The sequence below is a fragment of the Halichoerus grypus genome, chromosome 3 (assembly GCF_964656455.1).
Source record: "Halichoerus grypus chromosome 3, mHalGry1.hap1.1, whole genome shotgun sequence".
Classification (NCBI taxonomy): Eukaryota; Metazoa; Chordata; class Mammalia; order Carnivora; family Phocidae; genus Halichoerus; species Halichoerus grypus.
In genome coordinates this window covers 105,538,242-105,556,771 of record NC_135714.1, presented here as the reverse complement: position 1 = coordinate 105,556,771, position 18,530 = coordinate 105,538,242, and the positions used below count along the sequence as shown (strand labels likewise).

The following is an 18,530-nucleotide window of genomic DNA, read 5'->3' as shown; positions in this document are numbered from 1 at the left end:
TCCCCTGTTGTCCTCGTCTCAGTCACAGATGGGGAGATACAAACCACCATTTGTATATATGGGTTTCGTTCATGTTATGGCATTTAGCAATTATAAAAACAGAAAAGGAATACTTACAACCTATGCTTTCAATTCTCGTAATCTTAGACACTATGCCATCCAGCCTCTTCACCATAAAAAAGTCAACACCTAATTTAAATACCCACTAAGGAGCATTTTTTTTTTGGAACTATGAGCAGAAAAAAAGTGAGATTTTTGTAAACAAGGGATTCCGCAAGAATGTTGTGAAAAAACTTCCACAACAATTCCTGTGGTTTTTCAAAACCTGGCATTTGGACTTTAGGAAAAATAAATGCAGTGTTTATAATAAAGTATATAATTTGGTTTTATGTTAAAAATTAATATGCGCATATTTATATGTTTCTGAGATACAAATCAAACTTACTGGAGTAGGTTTTCTTGATGCAAATCTACAAGTAAAGCTACACGCCTCCGAGAACACACCAGACTCTACGGCTGCGCAACTGAATTATGCATTACCTAGCCAAGTCAATTTATCATGAAAATTGACCAGATTTCCTGCAGGCTAATCCAGTATGGTCTTGATAACCAAAATAAAAGATAAAACATGTCCTAATTTGCATTACTATAACCTAAACTTAACCAAAACTCAGCAATTTTGAAAGCATTCATTTGTGTAATGATCATTACATCAAAGTTGAGTACCAAGGTAATAATTTATTAAATGATTCACAAGATCTCTCAAACTGTCTCTAACATATGTGGGGCTAAGGTCTATGAAATTCACAAAAGTCAACAACAACAATAAAAAATAGGAATGGGGAGAAGGACAGTGTTGTTTATTTTTTAAACCTGTGCTTCTTACAAAACAAGCAGCTAGACCAAATTTCTTTAATCACAGAATAACAAAATGTCAGGATTGAAAGGAAAAAAATCACATCTAGTCAGGGACATAACTAAAAGCAACAACAACAACAATGTGGGCTTTGAAGGTTATTGTATAAATCTGATGATTACCCACAGGAGAAGCTCAAATCAGAATGCAAAATTGTAGGTCAAATTTTCTCTCAATTATTCTCTGTACTTTTTTACTCCCTCTAGAGCATTGCATGCCCCTGGAGTGCACAGCAGCCTGAACATAGTATTTCTGCTGCTTACCTAGTCACATAATTACATTTTCTGTTTATTTTCCAGTCTCCTAAATTACACCGTAAGAACCTTAAGGACAAAAATCTGTATATCTTATTCCCTCTCTGTTGCTAACTCTAGTATACAGCTGTTGTTCTATAAATAGTTTTTTTAAGATTTTATTTATTTATTTGAGAGAGAGAGAGCAGGGAGGAGGGGCAGAGGGAGAGGGAGAAGTAGGCTCCCCGCTGAGCAGGGAACCCGCCGTGGGACTCGATCCCGGGACCCTGAGATCATGATCTGAGCCGAAGGCAGACCTTAACCGACTGAGTCACCCAGGCGCCCCTAAATTGTTTTTTGAATTATACGAAATCCAACAAGGTAACTTTAAGCACAAGGGAAATCTGTTTCACTTTGTTTCTTGTATTATACATTTACACACCAAGGCAAAATGTGTATATGTGTGTGTGTGTGTATAAATTATACCTATATACTTCTGTAATGTATTCATTATATATAATAATATATAACTGCATGTATATCATTATATATAAATTATATATGTATATATTAAGCTGCTCTGTCATTAAACTCTCAAGTTTTCATTCTTAAATAGTGTGGTTCAGAGTGAAGAAATTATTCCAAATTATTGATAAACATTTTAGTATTGAATATGGTCAGACATAAAAGTTCATGATTTAAATTCCAGAGCCAAAATCAAAAAATATTTCCCAGGACTCCTCCTGACTAACTTTGCTTTCTCAGCAACGGTCCTGCAGTATGTGGGGAGGCCCCCAGGCACTCAAGAACTGCTTGGGAAGGAGCTACCGCTATCCTTTTTGCAATGATGGAAGGTCAAGGAACAATGAAAAAAAAAAAGTAAACAGAATAGAAAGGCAAGCATGTAAGTTCTCCCTCAAAATTACAACTGAATTATAGAGTCAAATGAGCCATAGTTTGGATAGAATGTGAGATGGACAATCAGCTCTTGTATTAACCCTCATTCAATTTTGAAGGACGTGGAATAGTACAATTAAAGATTACAGATTGGCTAAAGGGAAATCACTGCCTACTTGCCCTGACTGAGTTGTATTTGCTAGGATTCTGGAGAGCAATCTGTCTTCTTACAGTGTGCTGATGCGATGTAAGACGCTGTTTGGTATAACTGACCATGAGCGTCTGCAGGCAAAGTCTTCCAAAGTCACTTCCCTCTGGCCGTCTCAACAGAACTCAGTCAGAAGTATTTAACTAAAAAGGATTAATTACACAGGTGATTTCGTATTTTTTCTCAGTGACGTCTTTATCTCAATCCTGTTTCTTTTCTTGATACACTGTACTATCATTTTTTTTTAAAGATTTTTATTTATTTATTTGAGAGAGAATGAGAGACAGAGAGCACGAGAGGGAAGAGGGTCAGAGGAAGAAGCAGACTCCCTGCCGAGCAGGAAGCCCGATGCGGGACTCAATCCAGGGACTCCAGGATCATGACCTGAGCCGAAGGCAGTCGCTTAACCAACTGAGCCACCCAGGCGCCCTACACTATACTATCATATAACCAAGATGAAGCATACTACTTTACAACCAAAAGGTCCTCCCCTCAGGGTTTCAAAGTACAGCACATTGCCCACTGCCTGAATGGATTAGCTCTCTGAAGTCATCGAACCTAAAGGAAGGCCAGGGCCATTTCCCTTTGGTCAAGAGTACCAGTTCCTCTTCTATATCTAATAGTGTCCTGTGGGAAAATAGAAAACAAGAAAAGGGAAAATACTGGCCATTTCAGTAAATATAATATGTTAGAAAGAATATAAGAGACAGCATTTTATGCTATGGTAATTTATACTAAGAATAAAATTTAATTGAAAATTACTCTCTCTCTTCCTCCCTAAAACACAAAACTTTCTTTGGTAGCATATATAACCACTTACCACCACCATCCCACAAACATTTTTAATGGATTCAAGTCTTCTGATGGAATACTTTATGACAAGGCCACACACACACACACACACACACACACACACACAGAAAACATGATTTCATGCATACAAAAACTTGCAATTTTTAACAATTTTAAACACTGATTTTTTTTTTTTTTTTACTTAAATTCAAGTTAGTTAACATATAGTGTAGTATTGGTTTCAGGAATAGAATTTAACGATTCATCACTTAATTTTACTCAAATAAAAATAGCCACGAGAGGTTTGGTTTATAGTTAAAGAGGTATGCTTATGTAAAAGATAAAACCAATAAAGAAAACCCCCAAGTCTTTAATTACAACCTTTTTATAACATTGCTGATCATTCTCAAGCTTAGTTTCTGCACCAGAAAGCCACACTAGATGGATAACTTTCTGGCAGGATGAAGAAAGCAGTTTTATTGCTCTTTCTCTGTCTAAATTCTCTGCCCACTACTGAGAGATTTCCTTGGTTGATTCAAGTAGAAACTTTTTTACGGATTCGTTTTTATTTTACTTTGTTAGGGAAAGATTAAAACAGATAAAATATGACTAGAGGCACCAAAATATTAATTATTTAAGCTATTACTGTGACAATCACTTGTTCCAATTTTCTGGAACATTCTTGATTTTAAACTGTCTGTTCTGTAGTTCCATGAAGATAGTCCTGATGTTTTACAATGTATATCCAAATTTTGGATTTGGAACAAATGGTCACACAATCTCCCACTTCCTGATAGTGTTAAAAGCTTCTGTATCACATTTCCAAACCAATGAAGGTAACTTTTTCAAATGACTGAGTAGTTTGTGTACCTAGGTCCTTATGCCCTTTAAAACGAGATTTTAAATAGCTTTTAAAGATCACTGTCAGGAGAAAAAAATTCCCCATAGTCGTTTTGCCATCTATCAGAATTTCATCCTGAGAAGATTTGAGTTATCAAGTGGTATTTGCAAGGCATCCCATCAAAGGAAATGCAGTTGTTGCAGAAAGCAGTATGGGTAATTCATGTGGCCGCCCTGGACCTCACAAGGCAGGACTGAATCAAAGCTCCGAGCACCAAACCCACAATTCTTGAGCACAAGGAAAAGCCAGTGGATGTCAGAAAGCCTGTCTCACTCCATAGTCATCCAACGGAGACTGGATGTCTGCTTAAAGTAACCACATGCTTCACTTCCCGAAGGGCCCCCGGGTGCCCTGCCTTAGAGGAACTCGGTGTGTCACTGAGGTGACCTCTGATTAGGAACAGTCAACCGTGCAGACCCTGAGAACTGCAGGGAAAATGAGAGGTTGTCATCTAAACGCTTATAATGTAAGGATTACCACAAACACCATCTGAACACCTACTCAGGGAGTCCTTCCTGTGACCTCCAGCAGCCCAGAGAGGACCCACCTGGAAGGTCTCTAGGTGACTAACACCCCAATCCTCAGGTTTAATCCGTGCTAAACTAATCACATTTTTTCCTTAAAAAAAAATGTGTGTGGGTGTGTGTGTGTGTGAACATATGTCTGTTTCACTCAATGTCCTTCCCCCAGATTCTATTTTATCATAAAATGGCCAAGTCATTCTAAGGGTACTATTTTAAAACCTTTTTCTATTACTGGGCAATAATTCTGACTATTCAATAGAATCAGATACTATATATTACTAAATACTGATGTACAGGAAATCATGGAAAATGCTCCTATCTGGTACACTCTTTAAACTGGCTTATTTAATTTTATTTTGCTTATCTTATTTATATTCGTCTACATGAATCAATGGAATTGTTGTCTGTTACCCTTCAACACAAAAGCAGGAAGAGTAAAAAGAGAGTCTCTCCCTTGCCGTCGCATAGATTAGTACATGAAAACCGGATAGAATAAAACAAGGGTATGGTAAAAGCCAGTTAACTTAGAGGTTCATATCTGATCAAACCTTTAACCTCGCTGTTTCCTTTCCTTCACTGAGTATTTATTTTAACTCTGAATTTTAGTCTTTGGCCTTCAGTGCCAGAAATATTCTTACATGTTCAGATAAGACACTTTCATCCAGTTCCAAAAATGTTGAGGGTGAGGGTCAGATCGGAATTCCTGCTTATCCTGAGGCAAACATCTCCAACTGGACAAGCACTTGGAATGAATGTCTTGACTGACATCCCTGCCGCTGAGAGGGGGTTGTTTGCTGTCTTGTTTTTTATCTTCACCATCCCCCTTTTCTGAATTTACATAGCAACGGAGATAATAAATTGTTTCTCGATTCTTCCCATTCCTTCCAAAACTAAGCTGAGGACAGAAGGCCCCCGGTGGATTTTTTCAGCTTGACCCTACCTGTGTTTGGCTTTTGCCCACCGGACCATGTCAGCATTCCAGGACCATGAGAGAATGCCATGTTTGCAACCCAACAGGAAGAGGAGTAAGCCAGGCGTTGACATCACCTGACAGATGCGTTTCTCAAGTGGGAAATTTTATTCAAGCCTTTTTCATGGAAATCATTGACACAGAAAAGGAATAAAGAAAAGAGAGGGAGAAAGAAAGTCGGTGCCATGGTGGGCATGTTTTGCACCCCATAAAAAAGGAATTAAAATGACGCAAGCTCACCTCCCTCTCTCTACACCGCCCCCCCATCCTTTATGTCTGGAAGTAAATGTTTCTGAAATACTATAGCTACCGGCAGAGCAGCAACACATAATAACATGGTCGCAACACATAAAACTGTCAGTCTTCGGGGAAAATAGATGGTTAGGTTGAGGGGGTAAATGGACTAAATCAATTTGAACACGCATGTTAAGGACTGTGACAGGGCAGAGTTTAGTGCGGCTAGGCTGGAAAACATTTGTCTCTGTCTTTTTGTATTTCCACAGCACTGGGCAGAATCCACCCACAGGCTTCTCACTTGGCTCCAGTCTGACTCTGTGGCTGATTAATGGCAGCTGGAGGTGTCCAGTAATTTCCTCACCTAATAATAAGCTACAAACCAAAATGGAGGTTCCCCTCGGGCCCACAGTTAACATACCTATACTTATGACCAGGAGGTAGCCAATTACCCTGCCTCTGTGCCCACTACTTAGGAAATACATGCTCGAGCAAGGCTGAGGCCAATGCTGTTTACCAGGGACCCAGCTTCTGCCGATAACCAGACAGACTGTTCTTGTTACATGATAAATACATAGTCCGTTCATTTAGAGAGGGATACGGTTAGGAAAATCTTCTAGCAGTTCCACAAGATACATTTTTAAATAATTCACTTTTTTTTCCCCCAAAAAAATGTGGCAGAAAAAAATTCAGATGATGCACTTGGTCTTAAGCCTTTTGGGAACTTAAATTTTAAATCGCCATTACCAAAATGCCAGGTTGTAATTGCAAAGCCTGAAGCCTAAGCAATCAGTCTAATTCCTTGCTTCCTGAGGCAACCAATAAAGCTGTTTGTGTTCGGGCAGCTCTTCTCCTCAGAGGCAATGAGAATCAGTCTGTGCCCCGTACTATAAAGTGATTATGTGGATTAACTTTGTGATATTAATTAAGTGGTTAGCCTCAACATTTGTACTTATAGTAACACAATTAATTTAAGCTAAGAAATAATACATATTATATACCAAGATGAAAACATAGAAGTGTGTGTGCACGCGCACGTGTGTGTGTATGTGTATCTACACAAGCACATTAGTTCCAAGTGGGGGGGAGCAGAAGTATGGGGTAATGGAGACGCTACACAGACCTGAATTCAGATTTCATTTCTGCTGCTTAATTGCATAACCTTATGAAATTATTTTAACTCTTCTGAGCTTCTGTTTCCCCACCTAGAAAATGAGAATAATAATATTTATCAGGAATAAAGTATGTGAAGTGTCTAATTCAACATAAAGCACATAGTAGCAATCTATAATTAGTTCCACATGTTAGAGGTGAAATCTAAAATTTTTTTAATAGTGGTAAATACACATAACATAAAATTCACCACCTTAACCATTTTTAAGTGTATAGTTAGGTGGGTGGCATTAAGCACATTCACATCATCGTGCTTTCCTCTCCACCATGGATCCCAGAACTCTTTTCATCTTGCAAAACTGAAACTCTGTATCCATTAAACAGTAACTCCTCATTCCCAGGTCTGCTGCTCCTGGGAGCCAACATTCTACTTTCTATTGCAAGGTATTTGACTACTTTAAGTACCTCATGTAAGTGGACTCATATAGTATTTTCCCTTTTGTGATTGGCTTATTTCAGTCAACATAATGTCCTCGAGGTTCATCCTTGTTAGCACGTGTCAGGCTTTTCTTCCTTTTCAAGGCTGAGCGATATCCCATTGAATGGATATACCAGATTTGGGTTATCTATCCATCTGTCAGGAAACTGACAGAGAAGACAGGTAAGATTATATGTGGATGGATGAGGAGACTGGAGGAGAAAATTATAAAGGAATCATGAAAAGATCAGACAAGCAGAAATAGTAGCAGAATGAACTAAAGATACCAGATAAAAAATTTAAAGTTTTAGAATATATGTGTTAGACCTTCGTCCCGAGGTCCTAAGACTAGCATAGCCAGGCAAAGGAAGGGCAGATAAGGGATATCTTCAAACTGGTGACAGAATGTGTCACAGAGTCTCATATTTCGTTCTGGGTTCAAACTTAGAACAAGAATTTCCCTAATGAATCAATGGCGTGTGATAGCAAACACCAGCTAATCTTATTATTTTATATTACTTAACATGTGTCATCATCCACAGTGGCAGTGGTAGGATTTTTTCCAAACTACACTCAGTTAACTAGATGTAATCCTTTGTAGACGTCATGGAAGAGGAGAACGTATGTATGACATTTTTAATATAAAACTCCTGGGTGACTGGGTGGCTCAGTGGGTTAAATGTCTGCCTTCAGCTCAGATCATGATCCCAGGGTCCTGGGATCAAGTCCCACATGGGGTTCCCTGATCAGTGGGGAGTCTGCTCCTCCCTCTCCCTCTGCCCTTCCCCTGGCTTGTGCTCTCTCTCACTCACTCTCTCTCTCTCAAATAAATAAATAAAATCTTTAAAAAAAAAAGAAGAAGAAAAATCTTAAGCCTTCTTAACAAGTCCCTAAGTTTCCAAGAATAGAAGAGACCTTTGGATAATTGGACCTTACTCTGAGCTGGGCCATGCAATGGTACCTCTGCACTGGGGATGACTTGAATGTACTCTTGAGTAAAACACAAGAACTGGTTGGGAGATTTCAACGTATACTGGGATTCAAGTACCTGCCAATGCAGCTTTGTAATGAGGTCTTAGCTTTCCCTGTATCTCCCATTCCCTGACTGGCCTCATTGGATGATCTTGCCCATGGTCAGTTGCTCTCTACCCACATCATTACTCATGCCTCCCTCACCCTTCTCAAATTGAATTCTTGCACCTAATTTGAATTTTATAGGCAAACTATTGCTCCTTTTTTCTATTCACATCCCACTTCTCCCTTTTTATCATTATAAACCAACATATTATTTTTAAAGGTATAAGTCCAATACCCCCCCCCCCCACACACACACGACCATCTTTATCAGAAAACCTGAAAGAATTTTTTTTTTTTTTCCATTTGGCTGTTTTTAGTGTTAAGTGGAAATTTTATATTGCTGTCAAAGAAATAGGATTAGGAAGCAGCCCCAGTGAAAGAGAGTGAAAATCCTTAACAGATCTGTGTTAAAAAGAAAAAGATAGAAAAGGAAAAGGTGCATGAATACATGGGCATGACTAAGCTAGGTTGCCCTCCTGAGTAACAGTAATACCAGAAGGGAGTGTGTGCTGTAAAATGGGGCCTGCTTTTATGCCATTCATGGATCAATGGCATATACTTTGTCCTCTGTTCTATTTGGCCTAAAAACGTGCTATTTATTCAAGCAAAGGAAAAATAGAATGAAGCCTACAGAGAAAGACAGCCTCAGAAAATAAAGGCCTACTAAAATGATAGGATTCGGGAAACACATGCAAACCCCTAAACTTCACTGATAGTCAAGTCTGGAAATAACACCCTTGTGAAAACTGGAAAGAAAGTTTGATGACTTGAGCCACTAAAGGGGAGTAAGTTAGATCTTGGTATACACATCCTCAAAGTGGTGAACCTTGTATAGACACATCCAGTGGGAATGTTTTCTGTTATCTCTCTGATTATTACCTGGTGATGTTACCATGGCCACAAATGACCTGCTGGCTTCTTCCTCCCCGATTTTCCTCTCATCACGATCTCCAACTACATACAACAGAGCCCTGCCTTTATCAAGGTCTAAGACACGTCTGTCCCATTTTTGTCAGCTCATTTGCATCAACTGCTGCTGGGTTGAGATTTAGTGTTGTATCTGCATAGTCAGTGATTTAAGGACTGTTTGCTGATTACTTAGTACGTACCAGATAATGAGCTAAGTGCTATGGTGAGTAACATAAATAAACACTTCTAAAATAATAATAAAGGAAAAAGAATAGAACTTAGAGACATTATACAAATTGAACGACATTGATCACAACCAGAAGCAGAGATAAATGTCCTTTCAGAGTATGCAGATCAAAAAGTCTGAGGGGGTTTCCTTGCCATTGACTAAGAGCACAGAGCTAAAGAAAGAATAGGAGTGATCCAGATTGTGAAGGGAAAGGAGATGGGCCCATGGTGGGACTTTAGTGTGAGAAGGTGGCATTTTGCCAGAAAAGAATAATACACACAATACCTCATGGCTGAAGGAAGCGTGGACATTGAAATAAAGCCAGTGTGGTCGAAGGCCAGGGAGCAATCAAGGAAGTGACTATGTAAGAATTTGAGGCGAGGAAGATGTGTAGCAGGAAGGCAACTCAGAATTGTGTGGAACATGTTAAGGATTTCCCCTGAGCCGGATGGGAAGCCTCTGAAATGTCAGGTAGGGTATTAGGATATATGAAGAACCTGTGCAGATGGGGTCACCATGAGCCAGAGTGATGGACAATTGGGAAGGTGTGCAACCCTCAAGAAGTTTGCAAAGTGGGTTAGAGATTAAACTAAGGTCCAGAAAAATGACAACTTTAAATAAGAAGACCTGAGTTCAAATCCTATCCTTCCACTTGCTAGCACTTTTTCTTTTTTAAATTTTAGAGACAGAGACAGAGACAGAGACAGAGTGTGAGCGGGGGCAAGGAGCAGAGAGAGAGGAGGGGGAGGGACAAACAGACTCTGTGCTGAGTGTGAAGCCTGACTCGGGGCTCCATCTCAGGACTCTGAGATAACCTGAGCTGAAGTCAAGAGTCGGACAATTAACCAACTGAGCCACCCAGGTGCCCCTTAGCACTTTGACCTTGGGAGAATTCACGCACTTCTCTTAGTTTCAACTTATTCACTTACTCTTAATGAAGTTGTGAGTCACAAATGAGGTCGTCTATCTGATAGCAGTTTACAGACTCCAGTGTTGTAAACGTGTCAGTAACAATGACTGCTGTAAACATTAGAAAAATAGTTGTTATGGCAGTAATATTAAAAACATATATTAGACAGTTTTTGCTGTGATAATACATCCCCCCCCCCCCCACACACACACACATCTCAGAGCTAACAATGACAAGCAGCTCTTTCTCACTCACCTTACAGGAGAAGTATTGGCTGGCTGTGGCTCTGTTGCAGAGGGTGGATTGATGGGGTCTGCCTCATTTGTCTTCTCAATCCAGAAGCCAGATTGAAGGAGCAGAGCCCTACTTGTACATGCTTTTCTCACGGTAAGGACCAAAGTGAAAGAACTTCTCAGAGCTGGCATCTTAAACAAGTCACGTGGCCAAGCCTCAAATCAATGGGACAAAAATGCATTATCGTCTTAGGGGTAAGAAGTAAATGAATAAGCAGGAGCAATAGAACAATCTGCCATAAATATTTGTGTGTATGTGTGTTCAAAACTTTCTAAATCTAAGGAGAAAAAAGAGTAGACGTGTATATTGCAACCATTCTGGTAAGGGCAGATAGTGATGTGGCAAAGACAGATCATCTATGTTAGCTTTTGTGGGACTTACCACAAAAACTTTTTTAAAGTAAAATATATTTTAACTATTGCATGCATTCCTAAACTGTTTTGTAAACTAAATAATAGGGGAGATTATTTAAATAAATAATTTTATGCCCTATTGTAAAGCAAATAAACTTTGAAAAGGAAAATAACCATCCCTTATTTATCATTTTAGTAAGTTGAATACAAATCCAAAAGATACATACAGTGTGCTTTGAAAAAAATGTGAGCAAAACCAGGTAGAATGTCACCAGGCCTGCCAACTGCTAGGAAACTTGGTGCCATCAGGGCCACTGGTGCGGCTGCACCAGCTGTTCACTGAGCAAGGGCACCAATCAAGGGGAAAGTAGGAGACAAAATCAGATCCATCCTTCGCTCACCAAGCCATCTTCCCTGGTGCAAGGCCATGTCTAGTCAGAGAAAAGGGCAGCATTTTTCACCTTGCACAAATGTGTCATTTAGCCCTAGATGAGGTTTCATAGAGTAATCATCACAATCCTGGGTCTAGCTCATCGTGTCATGTGTAGTGATCATGCCACCGTCAAAAGTTCTCTGAACTACAGATTAAATCCCAGACCAATATAATTCAAGAAACTGTATACTCTACTCTCCTTACTGTCGTAACATGCGGTAAAAAAAATAAAACTACAAAAAGACTATAGACTCATGTCTTTGCAGTTTTTCTTTTTTAATTAACAAGTGCATCGAAGTCAAATTATAATCTGAAAAGATGATCGGAGAACCCAAATAAAGTTAGTTATATGATGTTAATGTTAGTGGGAACAAGTATCTCTTTCCATAAGTATGGTATTCCCTGAGTGCAAGCATCCCCCTCACGCTCACACTCTTTCTGGTCGATACTGCCAACTTACAACTCCCCTGTGTCCACCAATCCCGCATGATGGACATATCCTCCCTCCAGATAGATTAACATCTCAGCGCCTTTCCCTAAGTCATAGAGCAACTAAATGTTTAACTAGCAAACAAGAATCACTGCATTTTGAAGTTCTCGATACAATCCATCGCAGATGGAGGGTTTCTTCCCTGGGTCAACTGGGATGATTTTTAGTATCTGAGATTTACTGTAGGCTTTTACTTTTCACATTTATAAGATTTCCTGCATATATGAATTCCCTGGTATCTGTGGATACCTAATGTCTAGGAATTTTATACATTGAATATTTACAGCTGTTGTACGCATGGGGTATTTCTAATGACATCCTGTGCTTTACAATTACAAAGTCTCCAGGACCCAGAGGTTTCTGTTTCTTAGTATCCCTCACATAGCTATTTCAAAGGAAATCGCTCAGACACCAGAGCTTCTTTGTACCTTTGTTTCCCTTGGAAAATTCTGTGTACATATTATTCTTCCCTCAAGATTGAGATTCATTTGAGATTTTTTTAAGGGATCTGACTCCTTGTGAACGCCATGATGGACTTTTTCCTTAGAGAACTGTCTGAATGCCTACCGCTCCTAGGGACCGTGTACCGGTAAATTTTGTTATTTTTAAGTCTTAGACCCTTCCCCTCAAAGTCATACAGGATCTTCTACATCTAGAAGTGTACAAGGTGTTTTCCTATCCCTGATGGTATTTCAAGTCCTGATGGTCTAGATCTCTGGGATGGTCTTCATACACGGTCCCAGACACCTGAGACACATGAACATTCTTCATCTTCCAGAGATGAGATTACCTTCTTATAGTCTCTCCCATAACAGTTTTGTAGTGCTTCTTATTAGAAGTATTTCACTTTCTCTGCACTTCTCCATTCCCCGACAATGTGGTGTGCTAAACTTTGAGAATTCAAATACCGTTAAGATAGAGAATATCCTAAAATAAGAGAAAATCTAAGAGACAGAATGATTGAAGAAAAAGAAATCCTTTTGGATTACTCTTCTACAACTATGGGATCTGATACAGTAGCCACTTTTAGGATTCCTTCTATGTCTTTTTGCAGAAGATTTAATTCCTTAACAGAATCTGTTTTAGTACATGGATATGCTGTAGTCCTGATAATTAACATCTTCCTCTCTCTTCCTTGGGAAGATACCACTTAAGATATCATTAAGATATTATGAATTAGTGACACATCTATATAATGGGCCTCTTTGGAATAAATTTTCCTTCATAGATGAACAATTCAAAGAGGTAATAAGCTACTCTATTCACTAAAGTTAGATATACATATATATGACACCTATTAAGCTTTAAAATAAGCAATATATATATATATATATATATATATATATGTATTTAAAATATTGTATTTATTTGCCAGAGAGACTGAGCGCACAAGCACGGGGAACGGCAGGCAGAGGGAGAAGCAGGTTCCCTGCTCAGCAAGGAGCCCAACGCGGGACTTGATCCCAGGACCCTGGGATCATGACCTGAGCCGAAGACAGATGCTTAACCAACTGAGCCACCCAGGCATCCCCGCAATAAATATATTTTTAAAGCAAAAGAGAACAAGAGAAAGAAGAAAGCAAAACCGGAGGACAAAAAAAGAAAAGGAAGAGAGGCAAATGAAATATACAACTGTATTCACAAAATATTTTTCTCCTTTCCTTAATCATGTGGTATCGAGGCATACCTTCCCCACCCCTCCTCCTGCTTTTCTTATAAGCTTCCTGGTTATTAAAAGTGACTCCTTAGACCAGCAAAATTGTGCTCAGTGGCCCACCTCTGGTACATGGCAAATACCTGATTTAGTGCTATTATATTTATTCCAAAAAGCTCAAAGCAGTTTCAAATTTACCTAAAAGCTATTTGCTAGACCTAGAGATGAAAAACATATTTGAGCAACACCGGTTAGTTTTTTAAAATAAGTTGGCCCTTAGTGCTCATTTTTAATAATTTTCACTACAGGAGCCATAAAACTAGCAAATTTAGAACAATCCCACTCAATAAAAGAAAGTTGAATTTAGTACCCCACTGGTACCATCTGAACAACAACAATTTTTAAATTAATAAGTAAATTCCCAAACCACATGTGACTGGGTGCAGTCACTCATTACAAGAGATCCAATTAACCTTTCAAAACTTGGGGAGCCACATGACTTTACCAGGATGTACTGGAAAGGAGTATTGCAAAAATTTCACTGATTCTTACTCTAGTCCTTTAAAATTCAGGAGCAAGTTGGTTTTCCAGACATTCGTGCAAATGTATATTCCATCTTTTCAATGAAATCCTGATCCTTTTCCCTGATATTAATCACTGCAAACCACCTTTGACAGACACAAAATGTCCATCTCAGGATATTACAGAGGGGCAATTGACTACACTGCAGGTCCAGGTGCTCAAAAGCAGCGGTAATCACACCAGCAAGCTCAAAACACCTCTTAGCTGGACTTTTAGGACGAGAGAACCCCTTTCAGGGAAGACCGTCTCCCTTCCAAAGATTGTTACATGTAAAACTGTTTGAAGGTAAAATTTGGTCTGATTAAACCACAGTGTTGTGTCTGCTGGAGTGTAACCTACCACACTTGGTGACCTTTAAACACAAACACAAGAATGACTTATAAAATCTCCTGCTTTCTTTTGCAACTTAGGCAAATAGGAATTTTTAAAAATATGAATTCATACAGCAAACCCAGCAGCAAAAGTTATTACACTATGTTTAAAAGAAAAAATCATGGATAGAGCTCAATGTACATAACACATGGTCCGACCCCTGGCTAGTTCTTTGATTCCAGCCCACCCCCACCCCCACACACTTCCCATCATCCCATCAGCCACACAGAACCTGCCTCACTTGTAGCCTCAGCAACACTCCAAAATCTCTTTTGTCCTGAAATTCCTGTAAACTGACTTCTCCACCTTAAATCTCACCCCCACCCCCCACTTTCAAATTGTATTCCCATATTTCCTTCTTTGACTAATTTCTCTTTGTCCTTCCAAACTATACATAGGCTCCCAAACTGCCAAGAATAGATGTGGCATTAAAACACACATCTTTTTAGCCTCTTTGATGGCACGCTCATATCCTGCTTTATATCACAGGATTTGGCTTAGCCCAGATCTTTATTTGGGTAAATTGACAAATAAATGGGCCTGCCTGCTGGCAAAGAAATTCATTAAACTCCCAAGACCCCTCCTAGGACATTTCATTTCATACTAAATATTCCACACCGAGTATCATATTGACATTCTAGTACTCAAAGTTATTGCACTTTTACCATCTAGATTATGTTTCATTTCCAAATAAGTCTCTAATTTCATGGCTTGTGGCATATTTGATTTGTTGCTTAAGCAAACAGTAATGAAAGTCATCATCTCCCGATCTCATGAAATCGATAAAAGGACGTTAATCGAAATTCTTAGAGAAACTAAACAAAAAACCATGTATAAAAAAATCCTCATATTTTTGTTTTCAATAAGTAGACCCACTTAAGAAAGTATTGATAAATGACCAGTAATATAAAAAATAAAAATATGAGTCATTTTTATTCGGCTTTCCCCTAACAATGATCATTATCAAATTGCAATTTCAATGATACTGTTGCTCTTTTATGTTAGATTCGCCAACAGCAATCATCATCGTATTTTTTTTGTTAAAAAGATATTCCCCTAGTTTAAAAACCATACTTGGGAGTAGAACCTAGGAAACTGTGCATCAAGTAGTGTATCTTAAAGGTAAGAGAGGCGAGTATCGCTTGTGTCCTACCCAGAGAGAACGACATGCTCCTTTCTTTAAAAACTTGCAACTTACTGAAATGATGAGCCTAGTTTCATGAAGTTGAACCTTTTAAATGAACTTTCTTCACCTTTAAAGTTTTTACACCCCTGAGCGTGTTCTAATTCCTGAACACTATTCCTCTGTTCTGGGATCATGTGTTTCCCACTCTAAAACACAAGAGAACAAAGTAGAAAAAGAGAAAGAAAAGAGCCTTTCCTCCCTGTCAGGACTCAGGCTTATCTCGGCAGCCTCCTATTTTTAACCAGATCGCAAATGGTATCCGCGATCAGAGGCCCGGAGCCCTGAAGGAATGGGGGGGGGGGGGGGCGGGTGTTGGGTTGGTGGCAAACGGCACGCAGCAGAATGCTTCCGGCTGATCTGGAAGCAGGAAAGGACTTTTGACATGAAAGACAGCTTAAACAGCACAAGAATAGCAATAAACCGGCTGTAAAATGCGTAACGTTGCCCTTGAACGAATGCAAATTGTTCCAAATAATTTTTCCTTTTTTTCCACAGCCTCTGGATGCCCCGCTGGGGCATTTAAACAGCCACATGCTCAGTGTACAAAAGCTTCTCTAAGTGGGAAAATACAGTGTACTAATGTGCTTAGAATGAGGGAACTGAACACATCCACAGTTCAGAGTTGATGCCTCCTTTGCTTTTTGTTGGAGAACGAGTTCATTAATGGCAGGCTTGTTGTGGATACTAACTAAGCTTCCAGTCAGTAATGTTGCAGGGTAATTTACTGGCTTAGCAATACTCAATTAACTGTTGAAGTGATTGTTAATTTAAAAGGTAAACAGGTTGTTGAGCCTTTACATGGGATTGCTCATGCAACTGGAATGTATATTTACCTAAAGATTAAGAAGTACGGCACTTACTTTTTTAAAATTATTTTCTATTAGACAGATATATATTATAGAAATGCTATGAATACTATGATGTTTATATATTTTCCCACTCTAAGTCATGAGAATAATATTGTTATATATTTCATATTTGCACAGTTACAAAACACTCTCATATATAAGGTTCCATTTAATTCACAAAAAAACTCCCCAATATATTATATTCTCCCACATAATCCTTTGAATAAATTTGAATAAAACAAAACGTTCTCTCTCAATAAGGATACCTGTCCTAATCAATTATCTTAATTCTATATTTAAACTAAAAATAGTAGATTAAAAATAATTCTCTTACTACTTCGCTATTTTCAAAATCATAGTAGCTAATATATTGAGTAGTTTAGAAAACAATATGCTTACAATTAAAAGATATGTTTTAGGCCACAAGAGAAAAATTACCTTCAAATAATTTGGCAATTTACTAATAAAAATTAGGGCAGAAAGATTTATTTAAAAATCAAATAATCAAAAAAGCATTTAAAGTTACTTAGATACATATATGCTTTACTTGATAAGTAGATATTTTGCTTTAATATTAAATTTAAATATAATATTTATGACTCAAAAAATACAAATTGCATTCAGGTTATAACGAATCAATAGGCTATGAAACTAAACTCTTCTATAAAGACTATTTTCCAACAGTAAATTATTTCCTTATTTATTAAGTCTATATTTCCACATTTATCTAAAAATAATACAATTACTACAGTTTCTTCTTGTTCTCCCTTAGACTAAACATCTCAACAAAACCATCTATATATATTGTATAACCAAGGAGGCAAGATATCACTCTGCCTAAATATCAAAAATCACTTTCGAAGTTAATGTTTTAAAGTCAACAAGAACAGAAAAGAGAATTTTTCTACAGTCATACTCACTATAAAAACATTTATGTTTAGAAGCATCCCATTGGAGACTTCTCATAGGGTCATTTATTACCTATTTATTTCTAAGTGCTTTTCTGCAAAAATAGTCAAGTTATCAAAACTAATTCATTTTCCAATCATAGAAAAATGGTACTTCTTAAAATCAGTACTTATTCATGTAATGTCTTACAAATCTATAACACCGATTAATAAGAGTACAGTATGTATTAAAAATCTAATCCCTTTTCCCCCAGAGATTTATTTCATATTATACTCTGTTTTTATTTTTATAATAATAAATATGGACACAATGAGTACACAAAGCCTTACTGTGTTTCATCAGGGAAACAGCTAGACGACTAACACAATTGCTCTGATTTTAAACCATGTTTTACTTAAAACTAATTTTTCATCAGTGTTAGAGGTTAATAACACTGTTATTTCCTCTATTACCTGGATTTAATAAAAGCAGTGGGGCATAACATTCTGTAAAGCCAGGCAATAAGAGGAAATAACACAAATGTTAACCTCTAACATAAATGTAATGGTAATTACTCCAGTCTAGTTTTAAAATTAATGTCTTTGGTAGTCTCCCAAGTGGCCACAAAAAAAAAAAAAAAAAAAAAAAGAAAGAAAGATAGAAAAAGAAAAGAAGAAAACTCTCTCCTCAGTCTTCCAGCAACTACCAAGATCCAAGGTCAAGAGCAAATTATGCCATCCATCAGTTTATATGCTTAACACCTTTTGTACACCATATCACCCTTTAATATAGAAGCACATTATATTAGAAATAAAACATTGCAATAAAGTAGTAAAACTGTAATTATAAATTAGCTAAACTGAAATTACATATCGAAAATTTAACAAAAAAAAAATGTTGTAATACCGAAAACTAACCCACCTTCTTTTATGTCAAGTGTAAAATCAAGTTACACAATACAGTAGATAAATCTCCAAATTAAATACTTAAAAAAGAAAAACATGCAAAACAGTTTTATCTATATCTCGACAGTACTTTT

At 37.8% G+C, this 18,530-nt stretch overlaps 1 long non-coding RNA gene across 2 annotated transcripts in view; it reads right to left on the bottom strand.

The window, feature by feature from the left end:
• The window catches only part of LOC118553249 (uncharacterized), a 53,758-nt gene extending 42,986 nt beyond the window's left edge, over nt 1–10,772 (bottom strand). The window contains exons 1-3 of one of the 2 annotated variants that reach the window (XR_004925908.2): nt 10,647–10,772; nt 10,411–10,501; nt 6,788–6,880 (exon numbers count right to left, since the gene is read on the bottom strand). This is a non-coding gene — a long non-coding RNA (uncharacterized LOC118553249). Of the gene's footprint in view, nt 1–6,787; nt 6,881–10,410; nt 10,502–10,646 lie in introns of those variants that run through there. The other variant, XR_013446160.1, reaches the window with a different exon arrangement.
• Between the last annotated feature and the right edge of the window lie 7,758 nt (nt 10,773–18,530).